The following is a 19,315-nucleotide window of genomic DNA, read 5'->3' on the forward strand; positions in this document are numbered from 1 at the left end:
GCGAGAGAGGGGCGCCCGCTACCTTTGTAAAATTATTTTTTAAGGAACCTGGGATTGGTAACCCTAGGTCTCCTGGGGGCAACCAGACATGGTCTCCCTCTCACTGTGCTTAGAGAGGCATCAGCTTCACCTCACTGATGATCCCCAACAAGGGTGAAACACGTGTATGGGGTTGCTGGTGGTACTCTCGTTCAGATTGGAGTTGCCATTGTATTTCGGTGCTGGACTGCTCCTGGGCAGGACAAAGACTGATATGCAAATGGATATTTCCCATCTGTGAAAGGCACAGTGAGTAAAAGCAGTGGCTGCGAACTCTCAAGTGGTTAATAACCACTGAACAGGTTATCATGTCTGTTCTTGCGAGAGAGGGGCGCCCGCTACCTTTGTAAAATTATTTTTTAAGGAACCTGGGATTGGTAACCCTAGGTCTCCTGGGGGCAACCAGACGTGGTCTCCCTCTCACTGTGCTTAGAGAGGCATCAGCTTCACCTCACTGATGATCCCCAACAAGGGTGAAACACGTGTATGGGGTTGCTGGTGGTACTCTCGTTCAGATTGGAGTTGCCATTGTATTTCGGTGCTGGACTGCTCCTGGGCAGGACAAAGACTGATATGCAAATGGATATTTCCCATCTGTGAAAGGCACAGTGAGTAAAAGCAGTGGCTGCGAACTCTCAAGTGGTTAATAACCACTGAACAGGTTATCATGTCTGTTCTTGCGAGAGAGGGGCGCCCGCTACCTTTGTAAAATTATTTTTTAAGGAACCTGGGATTGGTAACCCTAGGTCTCCTGGGGGCAACCAGACGTGGTCTCCCTCTCACTGTGCTTAGAGAGGCATCAGCTTCACCTCACTGATGATCCCCAACAAGGGTGAAACACGTGTATGGGGTTGCTGGTGGTACTCTCGTTCAGATTGGAGTTGCCATTGTATTTCGGTGCTGGACTGCTCCTGGGCAGGACAAAGACTGATATGCAAATGGATATTTCCCATCTGTGAAAGGCACAGTGAGTAAAAGCAGTGGCTGCGAACTCTCAAGTGGTTAATAACCACTGAACAGGTTATCATGTCTGTTCTTGCGAGAGAGGGGCGCCCGCTACCTTTGTAAAATTATTTTTTAAGGAACCTGGGATTGGTAACCCTAGGTCTCCTGGGGGCAACCAGACGTGGTCTCCCTCTCATTGTGCTTAGAGAGGCATCAGCTTCACCTCACTGATGATCCCCAACAAGGGTGAAACACGTGTATGGGGTTGCTGGTGGTACTCTCGTTCAGATTGGAGTTGCCATTGTATTTCGGTGCTGGACTGCTCCTGGGCAGGACAAAGACTGATATGCAAATGGATATTTCCCATCTGTGAAAGGCACAGTGAGTAAAAGCAGTGGCTGCGAACTCTCAAGTGGTTAATAACCACTGAACAGGTTATCATGTCTGTTCTTGCGAGAGAGGGGCGCCCGCTACCTTTGTAAAATTATTTTTTAAGGAACCTGGGATTGGTAACCCTAGGTCTCCTGGGGGCAACCAGACGTGGTCTCCCTCTCACTGTGCTTAGAGAGGCATCAGCTTCACCTCACTGATGATCCCCAACAAGGGTGAAACACGTGTATGGGGTTGCTGGTGGTACTCTCGTTCAGATTGGAGTTGCCATTGTATTTCGGTGCTGGACTGCTCCTGGGCAGGACAAAGACTGATATGCAAATGGATATTTCCCATCTGTGAAAGGCACAGTGAGTAAAAGCAGTGGCTGCGAACTCTCAAGTGGTTAATAACCACTGAACAGGTTATCATGTCTGTTCTTGCGAGAGAGGGGCGCCCGCTACCTTTGTAAAAAAAAAAAAAAAAAATGTATTTTTTATTAGTCTGAATGCCCTAGAAAGATGCTAAGTGTGGAAATGTCCTCAACAATATACACCAGTAATGCCCCCCCTTTTAAACTAGGTATACACAAAGAAAAATAAAATAAAGACCTGTACAAATTATACTTGCGGGCATTGCCACTGTAAACATGTGCATGATTCCTGTTAGAAAGAAAACCCATCCTGATGCATAACCTGAACCAGGCTTCCAGATAAGGTCCGTACTAGGCCTTTTTACGCATGAAAATCTTGTAAATACAACAGCTTTATTATTTTCCTGTGTACATTTGCACACAAGGTTAGAGCAGAGGGCAGTGCAAAGGTCAGGCTAATTGACAGAAACCAGAAGGCTTCTTTTAATTTTTATCTACAAGGATGTAATTGCACACTGTGATTAAAGAAATTGTTTATTTGCATTCAGCTTCTGCTGTGTTGATGCTCATGGAGCAAACAGAAGCACTGTGCATATTTATTTTCCTAGCATTTTAGGATTGTATCATTAATAAGATGGAAAACCTAAAAAAAAGTTGCAATTGAGAATTAACGTTTTGGAACAAAGTATGCTTTTCTTTTCAGAGAAAGCAAACCAGTATTTCACAATTGTATTTTTCAGAGTTCCTGTGCTGTGTGCATAATCATGTGGAGGAAGATCATTTTACACTCCAATTATAAAAACAGTGTGTAAAATGAGGACTGTGCACGGTCAGTCTAGTTTACATCCATTCAACCTTGCAGTCAATGCGATACATTACAATAAATGGTCAGTGGCAGCAGAGTCTTTGCTCAAGGGTGAGTGATTGTCATTACACCAATCACAGGTGTTCTAGACTCTCAAATCTTCAAGACAATTAAAAAGCGTCCACAACCTCACTTGCCAGGAAGTGCAAGCGCTGTTAAAAAAAACAAAAACAAATAAAAGTTACATTTTTTATTGAAATAGAAACTCAGCAAAACCTGTCCCTGTTATAATCCAGATAGGTATTTAACTTTAAGTAGCGCTGCATACATGGTTCGTCCCAACATCTAGGCACTGTGATTATTATACCCAGTCGATATTCAGTTAACCAACCTCTGAAGGAAGTTAGCCAATAAGATAGCTCATCCAGTTGAACAGTCATTGCTGCGATCTGTGTGTGATATGTAGGTTGCAGGTTCGAATCCTGGCAAGGCCAACTCGATCCTTTCAAGGTCGATAAAGGAGTATCAACTTCGGTTTGGTGATAATTGTGATAAATATGTGCTATGTACAGCCCTTTGCCAAAAGTGCTATATAAATAACCATTTGACCATGAGATTAGATACAGAATTTAGCATGGAGTCCTTGCCTCTCTGCACTGTTGCATATCATTAGGTAGAATAGCTCCAGGAAATTAGGTCTTTCATTAAGCATCAAAAGACAATTCTGTAATTGAACCTCAAAACACACAATACAACTCATGTTGCTTTACTATGTAATTGGCTAGGTTTTTGTATTTTCAACATTTAAATATATACAGGAGAGATCACATGGCCAGACCTTGGAGAAATAATGAAAGTTGTATTGTCACAATGCAGAAAGCTGCCGCATAGTAATGATTTCCATACAGTTTTTGCATACGTCGGCTGGATGTCACATACATTTTACTCTCTTGCAAAGGAGAAAAGTAATTTTTACTCTCTTAAAATCACATTTACCCTCAAAGTTTAAAAGTCCGGAGTAAAATACTCCCACCTCAAAATCTTATCTGGAGCACTGACCTGAACAATGTTAAAGGTTTAATCTGTTTAACCAATAAAACATAAAAAAAATATTAAAAAAAATAACCTGAACAAAATATGCCAGCGCTGCCACTTTCAAGTTAGGTGTGTTAGAACAAATCTGATTCCTGTCCAAATAATATATGCTAGCATTGCCTTAGTAAAAAAAAGTGTCATGCAGCTTTTGCGCAGACTATAATGAGTTTTGCCTCAACAATATATGCCATTGTAGAACATTGTTGTGCCTACTTGTGCCCAAAGACTGTCATGATTCTTGTCTCAACAATATATGCCACTGTAAAGCATTTTCATGATGCTTTTACACAGTGATCATCATGATGCTTGCCTCCACAGCATAAACCACTGTTAAAAGTCTTCATGCTCTTGAGTGTTAGAGCCACAGAGAAGGAAGAGTGATAAAGAGATGGATAGAGTGAGTGAGTGGTGGAGTGATTGCACCTGCTAAATTTGCTTCAGCTGGAGAACTGCCAGTGCTTCTTGACCATGGGAGGCCTCGCCTAACATTGGTAAAAACTCAATCCCTTTCCCTTACTCCTGCATACCCTTCGACATTTCTTGCCATGTTTTTGAGGTCACTTACGAAGAAATAGATACATTAAAAGAAGTGCGTAGCTGCAAAGTGGCCCCATGTCATCGGTGGCACGTTTAAACAGTCCTAGGTTTGCACTTCACATGTTGGTACTTGTGTTATTGGAGGATTGTCACTTAAACACAGGACACTCTGGGAGATTTCTTGATTTGATAATAATGAACACACCACAGTTAACAAAGATTCCTCTGTGGTCACCCGCATAACATAGCTGAGTGGGTTGAGCGCTCGCTGCTGCAACCTTCAGGTTGCAGGACTCAGCAAGGCCAACTCAGCCTTTCATCCTTCTGAGGTCGGAAAATGAGTACCAACTTCGGTTCGGTGATAATTGTATGTAAATATGTTCTATGTGCAGCGCGTTGGTGAAAGCGCTATATAAATTACAAATCATCATTACAAAGAAAAAGAAAACATATATATTGGTAACTTCAGAATTAGGGTTATAGTAATAAAATATGGATACTCTTTTTACTCACCAAATAATGTGATAAAGTAACCTGTAGTGAAAAAATAAAAGAAAGGAGAATTAAACAATATTAAAGAGGAAATGAACAAAGCATATGTTCCACGGTTATACTGCTACTCTTAATTATAATTCAGGTACATATTTTTCAGGGGTGGTGCACATTAGCATTTGCAGATTAAGTCTTCCTCTACAACTGCTTATGCACATGTCTATTATTAATATTAATCTTTTGTTTTGAAATCTTTTGTTTTGAAAGGTTAATTAATTAACCAACCAAAATAAATAAATAAAAAAATAATAAATAATAACATGTCTATTATTAGAAAACTTCCCTACAGTCTTCACCCCTGGCTTTAGTCATCCTTCTCCCAGTCATTACATGGATAATAGTGCTGCTATTCGGTAGTGATGGTGGCAGCTTTTGGTGCCAGTTTGAACGAGGATAATAAAATGGCACCTCCAATAAGAAATGATTGTAGGTCAGTTTTTCATTAATAGTGCATTTATATTTTCCCTGAATTTGCATGAGCGACCGAGCATAGTGAAGAAGTCCGAACCAGTATCGCAGGGTTCGAGCTGGGTCTTCCCCTGAGGAATTTGTTTAAATAATGGGTGAAAATGGTGCATAATACAGTGCATTTCCGATAGAAAATTTGGTAAAGATCAATACAATTTACACTTATTTCTGTGAAAGAAATCCTGTCGATCATGGATACCAGGTCAAAACGAGTACACAGAAGCATTGTTCAATTAATGTGCAGCATTTTAATGGTGCCTGTGCCCACAATATATGTCAGCATTGCCAGTGTGAAGCACATGTTGATGAGGCCTATGTGTATGGTATATGCTAGCATTGCCCGATAAAACACTTTTCCACACTGGCTGTGACCAGATATATGGCAGTATTGCCACTGTGAAACACTTTCATGATGGTGCCGAAAATATATGCCAGCACTTCCACTGTAAAGCACATGTTCATGGTTCCTATGTCTAGCCAGCATTGCACGTATAACATGTTTCTGTGTTGCCTGTGATGAAAGAGATGCCAGTATTGACACTGTATACAAATTCATGATGGTGTCCTGTACTTAATATATGGCAGCACTACAAATATAAAACACATGTTCACGCCTGCTGTGGCTTTGATATATGCCATCATTGAACACGTTTTTACACTGCCTGCACAGAAACATAAGCCAGTGTTACCACTTTAAACACTCTTACAAGAACGCCTAGAATATATCTAAATTGCCACTGTAAAACCCCTTCAAGGGCCAGGCCCTCACATTCATGGTGCCTTTGCCACCCCCCAACATTCAATCACACACACTCATTCAAACTCTTGTGTGCATACACATACACACTCAAACTCTTTTTTCTCTTTTTATATGTACCTTTTCAATATAGTGTTGCAGTATCCTCATTCCCTCTGGTCCAAGTCCCCAATCAGTCCACACCACTAATGCAGGTGATTGAGCGATTGAGCCATTGGCTTGGGGTAATGGGAAGGGTGTTCAAAAAATAACAGCACATGCTATAGAGGTCATGTCTGGGTTGGGAGGTAGAGTCAGGGGAGGAATGCTAGCAGGCATTTACAAAAAAGTAAATGGATAAAGATAAAGTACCACTTCAGAGCCGACATGCCACTGCCAGTCGCTACTCTCCTCCGAGCGGCAGCCAAAATCTAAGTATAGGGCCAGGGTATTGGTAAAGGCAGGAGGCATGCCACAAAGCCACAAAGCCACACTGGCCTTGTTGCCATACTTGGGTTGCATGCATTGTTGTTTGCAAAACATGTAGGACTGCTGTGATCATAACTGCAAGGAAGGGGCTAAGCAAGCGGTGGGAGGGGTGCAACGGGATAAATGGGGACCTAGGGGGGCATCTGCTGCCCTTAATCCCTCTGCCTCCACCATTGCCTTCCCAACAGGCTGTACATATCCCCTTTAAAACAAAATAAACACCCCATCACCAGAGGTTGCCTAATAACCTCCTGTTGCTAGTGCATGGCGCATGTCAGGCTGCATTGTACCATAATCTAATGCACACCTGGAGCTATAGGTGGAGTGTCTTTGACTTGCCAGTGGACCATCAGAAGCGAGGTCCCGGGAAATGTACTACAAACTATGGGCCCTATTTCTGTGCCTTTGAATAGCATAGCCTGGGACAGCATGACGTAACATAACATTGCACAATATAGCATACCAAGGCTTAAGGACAAGTCTACCAACAAAAGCTGAGTGGATTAATGTCTCCCGTAATATTTTCAACATGGACATACTGACAGCAGCCATCCATGGTGATCGCACTTCTATTGATAACGAATGCTCTGGGTTTCGAGCCAAGTACGTTACTTAAAATACCAAGTGTGCAACACAACACAACTGAACGCCATTCTATTGAACTGCCCACAATGCTAATGCTAACTCCAAATGTCACATGAAGTGCCACTGTCTTAACTAACGATTTCGCATAAGAACTCCTTTGCCGGACTATGGAAATCATTGAGGCCATCCATAGCCATAAGGGTTGCAGGGTGGGGGAGGGGGGAGAGGGACAAGTTGGGGATATTTGGTATTTTGAGCAACCGTAACACAGCGTATGTTTTTTTTGTGTTGTTTTTATCCTTTCTCTTCTCTTCTTCCCTTTTTCTTTTTTCCTTTCCTTTTTATCACTTTGTAATTGCCAAGTTACTTTAATATGTTTGTATTGAAAACTGTAATATCTTTGTTGAAAATCAATAAAACCAATTTTCAAAAAAAAAAAGCTGTAGGAAGAATTATTTATGTTGACATAAGCAACTAAATGCAACCTGCTTTGATTTGACAAACTTAGAAAAAGAGGAGAGTCAGCGAGGGGAGTGGAGAAGAAGGGATTTCAAGGAGGAGCGGAAGGATGAGTAGGTGGGGGAGGAGCGGATGGAGAGAGGTAGGGAGTTCCAGTGGAGGGGGGCCAAGAGTTGGAAGGAGCGGAAGCGTGATGCGGCACAAGGGGCAGGGGGTACAGTGAGAAGGTAGAGATCGGTGGACCGGAGAGAACGGGAGGGATGGTAAAATGAGAGGAGGGAATAGAGATAGGGGGGGGCGAGGTCATGGAGAGATTTGTAGACAAGACAGAGGAATTGAAATTTCAATTGTGAGAGGAAGCCAGCAGAGTTGAGAGAGAAAGGCAGAAATAGGGTCACAAGGACCGAGAAGACATAGAGTACGGATGGAGGAGTTGTAGATGGATTTTAGGGGAGACAAGTGAGAGGCAGGGAGACCAAAAACAAGAGAGGAGCAGTAGAAAAGGCGGGAGAAAATAAGGGAGGAAATTAGGAGTTTAGAAGCGTGGAAGGTGAGGGAGGAGCGGATCTTGCGGATGAATATATGTGATTGATATGTGATGGTCCCAAGACGTGCCTGAGCCACTCCTCATTAATGATAGCACAATGGAATGTACACCACCTGCACTACATTTCCCTAAGCAACACACCAACCCACCACAGACACACCAACACAACTTTCTGCAATCTACCTATACACCCCTCTGCTATGTACCACAGACAATCCCACACAATTCACATTACCAACCGGAAGCACACATTAACCACTGCTTCAGAGAACTTTCAAAATACCTAAGAGCCTTTCACATCTGCAAACATTAATGCTGCAATAAAGCAACCTTGCCCCGTTCCTTCTGGTTCCCTACCACACCTCGTGCACTTGCAGATGCTAAAGTGCCCAATTGGGTTATACAAGACCCAATAACAATATAATTACAAAGCAAAGAGTTTCTTATTCTACCTTGAGGTGGAGCTACGCCTGGGCCCAGCTACTTTGGTGACTGCCAGTAGCACGGGAGGAAATGAATGTTGGTTCCGCTGCAGCCAATTCACTATAAAGGAATCTCTGGTGTTCTGGCTGGTGGAATTACCTCCTCATCATCCCGAGATGCCCTGGAAAGAGAGTGCCTACTGCTGCACTCGGCCGCACCCCCCCGCGAATGCCGTGAAAAATCGCCAAAATTGGCATTCATATTTTTTTTTCACTGCAACTGGCAAGGCAACAAGGTCTCACCCAGTCTTTTTGTGTAACAAAGCGAGCTGAGCCCCTTACAGCCCCCAGCCACCATCTGGCACCAGTGGAAGCCACGAGGCTCATACCCTTTCCAAGATGGCCGACGTGGAGGCCTCTACCTCCTCATCCATCTGCTGTTGCACGGGAGCACTCAGATTGGCTCACCAGCCCACCAAGTGGCCAATCGGGTCCCCAGGAGGTGAGAGCCGGCCTGCGAGAGAAGGCTCGCTAACAAGGCTCAGATCCTGACTGAGCTGACCCAGCTGCAGGCTGCGCCAGGATATTAAGCCCGACCACCATCTGTCCTGTGTGCTGACCACTCATCATGCCCCTTTGGCTCCTGAACCTACCCAGACTATCCACTGGACCTGACCCTCGCAGCACACCATATTTTGTTGGTGCTCCGTCGCCGTACTCCATCACATTGAGGTAACCTACATGTGAACATCAATTACCTGCTACATGTAACTGTGATACCAGTTGGCCCATCGGCAATAACACTTGACAACTGCTCCCAAGTTATGCCGTATATTATCTAAACCCAACACCTGCTGCATCACCCTTCGTCACATATACTCAATGTATGGCCCAGGGGTACACGCTTATGTACCTACATGCTATTATCCTACACTTGTTAGCGGCATTTAGCTATTTAAATGTGCACAGCCACCAATAGTTGCACTCGGTCTGCCACTGAAAGTTGTATTTAGCCTGACCTTGATAGTGCATTTAACCTGCCTGCCACTACACTGTATTTTTGACAGCTGCATTTAGCCTGCCATTGAAAGTTACACTTAGCCTGCCATTGAAAATTGCATTTAGCCTGCCATTTTAAGTGCATTTAGCCTGCCTGCCAGTACACTGTATTTTTGATAGCTGCATTTAGCCTGTCATTGAAAGTTATACTTAGCCTGCCACTACACTGTATTTTTGATAGCTGCATTTAGCCTGCCATTGAAAGTTACACTTAGCCTGCCATTGAAAATTGCATTTAGCCTGCCATTGTAATTGCATTTAGCCTGCCTGCCACTACACTGTATTTCGTCGTCGTATCTTGACTGTCTCATTTAGCTAATTAAGTGGTATCTAGTCTCTGATTGTTGCATACTTATCCTAGAACAGCCTCGCACCTGACTTCCACACCCTACTTTTAACCAACAAAATGTACTTACCAGGCATCTACTGAGTACTGCTGAGAGTTATTCTCCACCTTATCAATTCCTCCACCCTACTAAGTTTCACCCCTAGCGTGGCCTCCATAGGCACCATTCCAATACCTTCCATTATGCTCTACCTCACACCCACTCCGCCCTACTCTTCCAAACCATGCAGCCTCCCTGTGAGAAATACCAGACTACGTGCCAGACTACCCAAACTATACGAGCCTCGAGCTAGAGACGCCACCCAGTCTATACTGACTAACCGCTCCCCAACTATGCATACGACCACTCTCACCAACTCTCCCTTGGAAAGACCTAAGCACAACTCAACTAACACCCTGACAAAGCATAAAGTGCATAACACAGACTCTAATCCTACTCACACCAAAAGTACTGTCTCTCCCATAAGAGGCGCCCTAATCAATGCGCGCTCTATAGTAGCCCATGCCACAGGCCTAGCAGATCTCATTCTAGCAGAAGATCTAGACTTCATAGCCATTACCGAGTCCTGGCTCCATGCAGCCGCAGGCCCAGCCCTCTCGCTTGCCATTCCTGACGACTACACCATCCTCCGTGCGGATAGAATAGAATCTAGAGGTGGGGGCCTGGCCATAATTGCCAAAACACGCCTCAACATTAGACTTGACTCCTCGAACCACTTCCCATCCTGTGAATCACTCACAGCTAAGCTGCATACCGCTAATTCCCAAACCATATCCATTCACTTACTCTACAGAACCCCTGGACCCTTAGGTTCTTTCGTGGAAGACCTCACTACTATCCTTACCAATAACCTAAAAAATACCTCCCAGTGCCTCCTCCTAGGGGACTTCAACTTAGTCCTAAATGACCCCAAAGACCCCCAGGCTACCCTCATCAACAATACACTGTCAGAACTAGGCTTTACCCAAAGAGTGTTCACCCCCATCCACAATAAAGGGAGAACCCTCGACTGGGTAGCAGACCATAACTGTGTGGCCTCCATTTCAGCTAACTCCCCTCAACCTTGGTCTGACCACCATCTAATTTCCTTTGCCCTCGAAGCCACAAGCCTTATCACCAATACTGTGCTAGCCTTAGCTGTCTCTACGAGAAGTAAGAAAAATATCACAGTGGAAAAATTAATCCCACTCATTTTACCAACCCTAAACCAACTCCTAGCTACCTCCACCCCTCATGACCTTGTAGAAGGTTACAACCAAATCATGAGCTTAGCCCTTGACTCTATTGCACCGCTAAAACTTAGAAAATGCAAGCCGAAAAAACACCTGAACTCCTGGTTCTCCCCGCACCTTAAAGCCCTTATACTCGAGAAACACAAAAAGGAACAAACCTGGAGACAATCTCCCACAGACGACAATAAGCTGATCCTCAATAAAATAACATCCACCTACAAAAAAGAAATTATAGCCGCCAAACAAGAGTCCTACAACCAAAGAATAACACAAGCCAATTCAAGCACCAAATAATTATTCACTATCATTAAAGAATTGGAAACACCTGTTTTAATCCCAGATACATGCGTAAAAAACAAACAATGGCGAACAAGTGTCCAAAATGCCTTGTCCAACAAAATAGCAGGACTCCAAATCAAAATTAACAAAAAGAATGAATCCATAACTAAATTGATGAACTTCGCGAATGCTACCCCGCTGCCCAAACCCCAACACCCCATGCCCAACCCACCTACCCGCTTCAGCTTTTCCAAAGTCTCCACCCTAGAAGTGGAAAAAATCATTCTCAGCCTCAAACCATCAAACTGCAAGGGCGACCCTTGCCCTTCACAAATCATTAAAGATGCGGCAAGAGACCTCGCACCATTCATTACCAAACTCATTTACACCTCCTTGTCCTCAGGCACCATCCCTAGCAACCTTAAAGAGTCATGGGTCCTCCCTCTACTCAAAAAACCCTCTCTTGACCCTTCAATACCCACCAACTATAGGCCTATTACCACTGTGCCTTTCCTGCTCAAAATATTAGACAAGACAGCATACCAACAAATACAGAAATACCTTGAACAAAACCATCTCCTGGGCATTCGGCAATCAGGCTTTAGACCCCAACATGGGACAGAAACGGCCCTTATCGATTTAAAGGCGCAAATGGACACCCTGAGAGATAATGGGAAGACTGCTCTACTGCTTCTCCTAGACCTCACGGCAGCATTCAATCTATTAGATCACAAAATGATATGCAACCACTTGGACTCAGCTGCCCACTTCTCCCAAGAGGCCATCGGTTGGATTGAGTCATTCCTAAGTAACCGATCTATGCGCATCTTCTCCACCTCAGCCGCCGCCGACCCCATCCCAATCACCTGCGGTGTCCCTCAGGGTTCTTGTGCCTCCCCCACACTGTACAACGTATTCACAAAGCCCCTGTTTGACGATCTCGATGGCCTGGGTATCACCTACACTAACTATGCTGATGATACACAGATCCTCATCCCGTTGGCGAGAGATTACAACCATGATTTGGCCTTGGTGAACAGGGTGTACCTCATCATCCAGGCATGGATGGCTTCTCATAGTCTATGCCTGAATGATGACAAGACTGAACTCATCATCCTCGGTTCCACCTCCAACGTCACCAAATTGGACCTTAAATACGCCAGTTTCATCATTGACGGGAACCCAATGCTAAAAGTAGCCTCCCTAACTCATAAATGCCTCAACAATGCTGCCCGCGCTACCTAGTCGAGAGAATAAATAGATATACCCCTAACAGACCTACCAGGACCTCAAATGCAAATTTGCTCATAGTTCCCAGGTTCAAACTAACCAAAAAGGGCGACAACAGCTTTCAGGTGAAAGCAGCCCAACATTGGAACTCCCTACCGCCCTCCCTAAGGACTCCTCAATCCTACACCCACTTTAGACACAACTACATCCAGTGGATAAAACACACGCCTCATTACACGGTAGGCGGTAGCGATTTAACGTTACCGGTAATGGAATACCGGTAACGTTAAATCCCCATGCCAATTACGACCCGGCTCACCGCTATTAGCGGCACCGCTAAGTACGGTGCCACTTATAGCGGCCAGTCCGCGTGCGCGCGACCCTCCATCCCATAAATAATGCCATGCCGCTAATAGCACACCATCACAAGCCAAGCGGACATGCCAATAGCGGCATGGTAAAGCCCCCAAAATCCCTTACCGCCATGACACTAATACCGGCATCGTGAACCACCCGTTAAGAGAACTGAGCAGTGTTCCCACCTGCCACAGGTGGACACAATCAGCACAGGTGGAGGCAATGGAGACTGTGGCAGCACAAAAGGAGCACACCACACCCCTTCACACACCCCTTCCCACACCAAGATGGTCCCAATACTAGCAGCATTACATGGGCTGGAGGACATGATTGCAGTGCAGCAGCAACAACAACAGGCAGCACAGAGGAGATGCAGGAGGAGGAGGAGGGCAATACAGGCACAGCAAGCATCACCACGGCACCTAGTCATACCACAGAGGCAGCCACCAATCCCCAGGATCAGAGCCAGTCCATTTAACCTAACCCCTGAGCAGATACACACCCTGTACCGTCTGGACCGGGATACCATCACCAGCATCGTGGACATGATACATGATGACATTGTGAGCCTCATAGACATCGGAACTGCCATCCCCCCTCTACTAAAGGTGGTGACTGTGCTCCACTTCCTGGCCACAGGCACCTACCAGCATACAGTGGGGCACATGCATGGCATCTCACAACCAGTATTCTCATGCACGCTGAACCAGGTACTCGATGCCCACCTGAGGCATGCACCTGAACACATATTCATGCCACGGACTGCCCAGGAGATTGCAAACACCAAAGTTGGCTTCTATTCACTGGCAGGCATCCCAAGTTGCATTGGGGCCATCAACTGTACCCATGTGGAATTGGTGGTCCCACATCACAATGAAGTTGTCTACCGAAACAGGAAGCAATTCCACTCCATCAATGTCCAAATGGTATGTGACGCCAACAAGATAATCACACATTGTTGTGCCCGTTTCCCCGGATCAACCCATGATTCCATGGTCCTGTGGAACTCAACCATCCCACGCTACATGGAGCGACAAGCCGGACAACGTTCGTGGCTACTTGGTGAGTAGCGTGGCAAGCACATGGCAGTGTGATTGGGGGGGGAGAGATACATACTCCAACTGGGTGTGATTGGGGGGGAGATACATACTCCAACTGGGTGTGATTGGGGGGGAGATACATACTCCAACTGGGTGTGATTGGGGGGGAGATACATACTCCAACTGGGTGTGATTGGGGGGGAGATACATACTCCAACTGGGTGTGATTGGGGGGGGGGAGAGTTACATAATCAAACTAGGTGTAGCTTGTCTTCCGTAGGACAAATGCACATACAGATGTACGCCAATCTCCATCTGGGAAGGCCGCAATGTACCTGAGATGAACCAACATGCAAGTATAAGCTACACAACATAGAGAACCATCTAGGTCTAGAAACATTAAACATCCATCCACATCCACATTGCACAACATTCAACACCACAAAATACACAAATCTCCTACATGCCGTCAAGATCGTCATACAGAATCAGCGCAGCACAACCACAATTATGCAATGTGCCCTTGAATGCATGCAAAGGGATCACCCCTACCCATAGCATTGTACCACGCACCTACAGCACCACTGAAGTGATGCCTCTCAGCATGGCAACATAAATGTTTGAATGGCAGTACACTAGCAGTGTGGTACCAATTCTGCCTGGGCCCAGGGACACCTAAGACCTGGCCTCACCCAGGACATGTCAATTACTGTTGGAGGCATTAATGGGGCATGTTCACTTGAAGGGTCGAGCTCAACTTTGCACATTGCAGTCACACAGATCGTCTGCATGCATGCTGTTAATTGTGGACTTCAATCACAATGCAAAGTCAATTTGTGTGATATGAACAGGCCGCACTTGAGGTGAACAGTAACCAGACCCCATTTGTCCCCCCATACAGGTGATGCCGGCTATCCCCTGAAGAGGTGGCTCCTTACCCCTGTACGGAACCCACAGAACAGGCACGAAGAGGACTACAATCGTGCACATACCCGTACCCGCGTCGTGATCAAGCAGACTTTTGGCCTTTTGAAGACACGGTTTAGGTGCATTAGCAGGTCAGGTGGCGCTCTCCTGTATGGCCATGAGAAGGTGGCCAAGATCACCATGGCATGTGTCATGCTGCACAATATGTGTATCAGACAATGTGCCAAAGCCCCCTGATGCAGAAATAGAAGCACCTGATGAGGATGATGATGGTGATGAGGACGGAGTTTACGGGGATGCAGGTCATGCAAGCTGGGATGGCCAGGAGGGACGTGCTGTGAGACAGCATCTGATCAACCAAATATTCTGAGTTACATGTTTTCTTTTTGTAGGAATGGATATGGGTAGTAATGCACTGGTGTCTGTTTGGAAGCGCACAATGGACCCTGTCGCCAATAAAGTACACATACACAATGAAGAAGTCCAAGCCTGTGTATAGATCAAACACCAGTGTATTAAGAAATGTGAAGATGTAAAAGTGCATGTCCCCAACCCCCACAACAGTCCAAAAACACCCTTCCCCCCACCCCTCACAACTGTCCAAAAACACCCTTCCCCCCAGCCCCCACAACAGTCCAAAAACACCCTTCCCCCCACCCCCCACAACAGTCCTTTATGTGTCTGGCACAATGTTGTTGTCCAGCTATGCACGTGGAAGCTTGACCATGCAGTCCCTATTCGCCATTGCCACCACCGGCATTAGGAGGCTGTCTAGACGTGCGCCTGGTGGTGCATGTGGAGGGGGGTAGGGGACTTGTCTGCCTCGAACTGGCGGATGAGGAAGTGGCTGACTGTCCTGGTGGTGGTGGTGGGAACTGGCGGTCCATTGCGTCCGCTATCCGCGTGAGGACCTCCCTAAATTGGACAATCTCCCCACACAGCCTGTTGGTGCAGGCCTCCATTGCCTCCCTGGAGTGCCTGGCTGTCTCTGTAATCTCCGCCCTGAGACAGGCAGCCGCCTCCACATGCTGCCCAACCAGCATAGTTATGTCCTCTTGGCGCTGGCTGATGCTGGCCAGGTCAAGGGCACTGTTGCGTTCTGGTGGTGTGGCTGCTGCTCCTTCCGATGCAACCAGGACAACTGGTGAAGCCACCGGTGGGGTACTGAAACCTCCCATGTTGTCCTCACCAGGGACACTGGACCCAGGTGTCTGCTGTGGTGATGCCTCGGGTGTTCCAGGGGGGTTTGGGGTGTGCATCTCCATGTGGAAATCTGTCGTATCCTCCACATCCGAGAGTGGCGCTGTGGCTGCCGCCTCTCCTGTGGAACTAGTTGCAGCTGAGGGTCGGCCCTCCGTGGCTGGGATCTGTGGTGGTGGGTTCACCTCAGGAGGTCGGGCAGTTGTTGCTGGTGTGGACAGTTGCATCTTGGCAGTGGCGCTCCACCGATGTTTGCCACTGTGCATGGGGACTCTTCTCCCTTTGCCCCTTGATGTCGTGGGGGTGTCCTCTGTGTCCTGTGGGCTTGATTTTTTACTCACAGGGGGTGCCTGAGTTCCAGTGCCAGTATCCTCACTGTCTGTATGTGAGCCTGTCGGGGACAAAGAGGGGGATGGCATTGGTTGCGGTTCTATGTACTTAATGCAATATACGTCAATAATGCAGTTGTGGGCATTTGGACTTCATTGGTAAGGATGCAGTTGATGTGTCTGTTCAGTGGCTCATCCATGCATGGTTGTGTGTGGCACTTGTCTCTGGTGATGTGTGCATGTGTGTGTGTTTGGGTTTGACACTGACATGGCCAGGGTTGTATGCATCTGTGGATGTTTGGGCATCCATGAGGTGATTCTGGGCTCACATTTGGGGGGATCTGAAGATTCACAGTGCATACTTTCATGTGCACACTCACCTCCATCTGAAGCGGTTGCCACGCCATGCTCCATTGTCCCGACTCCCTCTATTGATTCCACTCCAATCAGGTTGGCGCAGGTCTCTTCCCTCTCCTTTAATTTAATCGGCGAATCTGCTGTGGCTATGTTGTGGTTCGCAGACAGGATGCTTCTGACCCGGAGGCGGAGATCATCCCACCGCTTTGCACTCACGGACATTGCGGGTGGTGGTGCCCACTGCACTCACTTTCAAGGAAACCTCTGCTCAGATTGCCTTCTTTCGGATAAGGGTCTCCCGACGCATGTCGCTCGCAAATACCACGGCGGCATTAGCAGCAAGGGTCTGTGTGAGCATTATTAGCTCCTCCGTGGTGAACTTTTCCTTGCGCTGCCGGTCGGTGTTTTTTTTTAATGGCCTTAGGCATGGCGAGGGTGTCCCTGTGGATTTCTAATTGCAAACTAGTCAAAACAGGTCCAGGGGGCAGAGGATAGCAATGGATTGTGTTTTTAAAGATGGCCGCCATGCTCCTTCCCGTTCCTGTGCGATGCCGCTATTTCCGGTTCCGCTTTTTAACGGTGACCGCTAATTGCGGTGACCGCTGTTTGTATGTTGCTTGAGGTCGGAAGTGCTATCTGCGCTTTCATCGGTGCCGGTAAGGGTCTTTTTGGGGTCTTTAGCGGCATGGCGGTGGGGTCATTACCGGCATGGCGCTATGCTCGTGTCCGCGTACTCGTAATGGCACGCTATTAGCGTCCTCTTGCAAGGGCGGACACGTTAATAACGCCATACCGGTAATTTGCGATTTTTACTGCACAACGTGTAATGAGACCCAATGACTGTTAATTGACTGCCTAACCTACCATGCCACTGTAAACCATGTAAATATGTATATTTCTAAATTGTATATCTCTGCCGCTATTGTAACTGTTCCAACCAATGTACTACTTGTAACCACTGCACAGCACTGTAACTAAGCTGAGAATAATCTTGTGTACCCCTGCGCCCTCTTACCCTCGGGTCCGGCGCGCAATACAAATGAATAAACAAACAAACAAACAAACAAATATATATCCTGCTTCCAAATCAAGTGATATGGGACTGGGGCAGGCTTGGTGCTGCAATACTGCAGTCCTAGGTGACCTCCTGTCGAGCCACTGTAAGCAGAGCACAAGGGGACAGTGTTTTTTCTCCTAAAACATACAATCTTTCCCCTTGTAAGTGAAGCTATTAATTGCTTCTAGTCACTCCCAAAGTTTGCCAATAAGACATAATGGGCCTCATTACGACCCAGGCGGTAACCATGGTGGTATTTGCGCCATGGTTGCCTCCAAAACCTTACCAATTCCGCCATGGTGAATGGAGCAATTACCGCCCCATTCCAAGGTTGGCGGGGCGGTAATTCCCCATTCACCATGGCTCTTCCCCATTCCCATTTGAGCCCCCATAGGGCTCAATGGGAATGGGGAAGGCGCTAATAATGGTACCGCTAATTGTGGTACCGTTATTAGCTCCAAAGTCCCTTTGCGGGTCCTGTCCTTAACGCCTGGTAAAACCAGGTGTTAAGGGAGGACCCGCAAAGGGACCTCGGAATAGGGCGGTATTCCCTTACCACCCGGGTCGTAATGAGGCCCAGTGAAATTAAATAATTTGCTGAGGATCACATGCTTTGGTTAAGTAGTGAATTCAAGACTGTAACCTGCTCTGCAATTTAGGTACCACAAAAGAGGTGAGGACTTGAAGGTTTAGAATTAATCTTAACTTTTGGCATACATTTGTGTAACCTTGCAGACCATTGTTCTTCAGGCTGCCAAGCAATTAAAGAAAGGGGAAAGACCATATGCAAATCAGGCTTCAGGAAGTCCAGCCCGAACTGCTAGTTCACATCACTTCTGCACGAGACCACAAGCATCCCCAGACATGTTTCAGCCTCATTGGGCATCATCAGTGAGGAGTAGCTTGGATCTCCTGGCCCAGCAGTCACGGAACCCACATCTGGACATACCCATCTTTCTTGGGGTGACTAAAGGAACACAAAAGCGGTGATGACTGCGAGGTTTATAAATAATCTTAACCTCTGACATAGCTCTGTGCAATTTAGGTATGTCACCCCATAGAATTACAGCTTTAGTTGGTACAAATATTTAGGTTTTAGCTGTCAGACCCTTCGATAATACTGTCCCATATAGAATGCTTGTAAAGTACACACATCACATAGTAAAGCAACCTAAAGAATATATATATCTATATCTATATCTATATCAATATCTATATATATATATATATATATATATATATATATATATATATATATGTATATATATATATATATATATACATATATATATATATATATATATATATAGATATATGTAAAAACAAAGTAGCCAAATTTAGTGCACTGCCTAACTCGTAGCTGGTGCTAGGAAAAGGAAGCTTTGACTGAGCTCCTTAATGTATAAAAAAACACATATAAATGGAGGGTTGTAACACTACAAAAAACCCCACAAAATATGCCAAAAGTATTCCCAGCACT

At 46.0% G+C, this 19,315-nt stretch overlaps 1 protein-coding gene across 1 annotated transcript in view; it reads right to left on the reverse strand.

The window, feature by feature from the left end:
• The window catches only part of LOC138567860 (uncharacterized), a 330,507-nt gene that overhangs the window by 225,344 nt on the left and 85,848 nt on the right, over nt 1-19,315 (reverse strand). Inside the window, exon 3 of the mRNA XM_069646349.1 lies at nt 4,677-4,697. The gene's annotated coding sequence lies outside the window, so the exon portion shown is untranslated. The remainder of the gene's footprint in view (nt 1-4,676; nt 4,698-19,315) is intronic.

Source organism: Ambystoma mexicanum, chromosome 2p (genome assembly GCF_040938575.1).
Source record: "Ambystoma mexicanum isolate Mex_15411 chromosome 2p, UKY_AmexF1_1, whole genome shotgun sequence".
NCBI classification, from domain to species: domain Eukaryota; kingdom Metazoa; phylum Chordata; class Amphibia; order Caudata; family Ambystomatidae; genus Ambystoma; species Ambystoma mexicanum.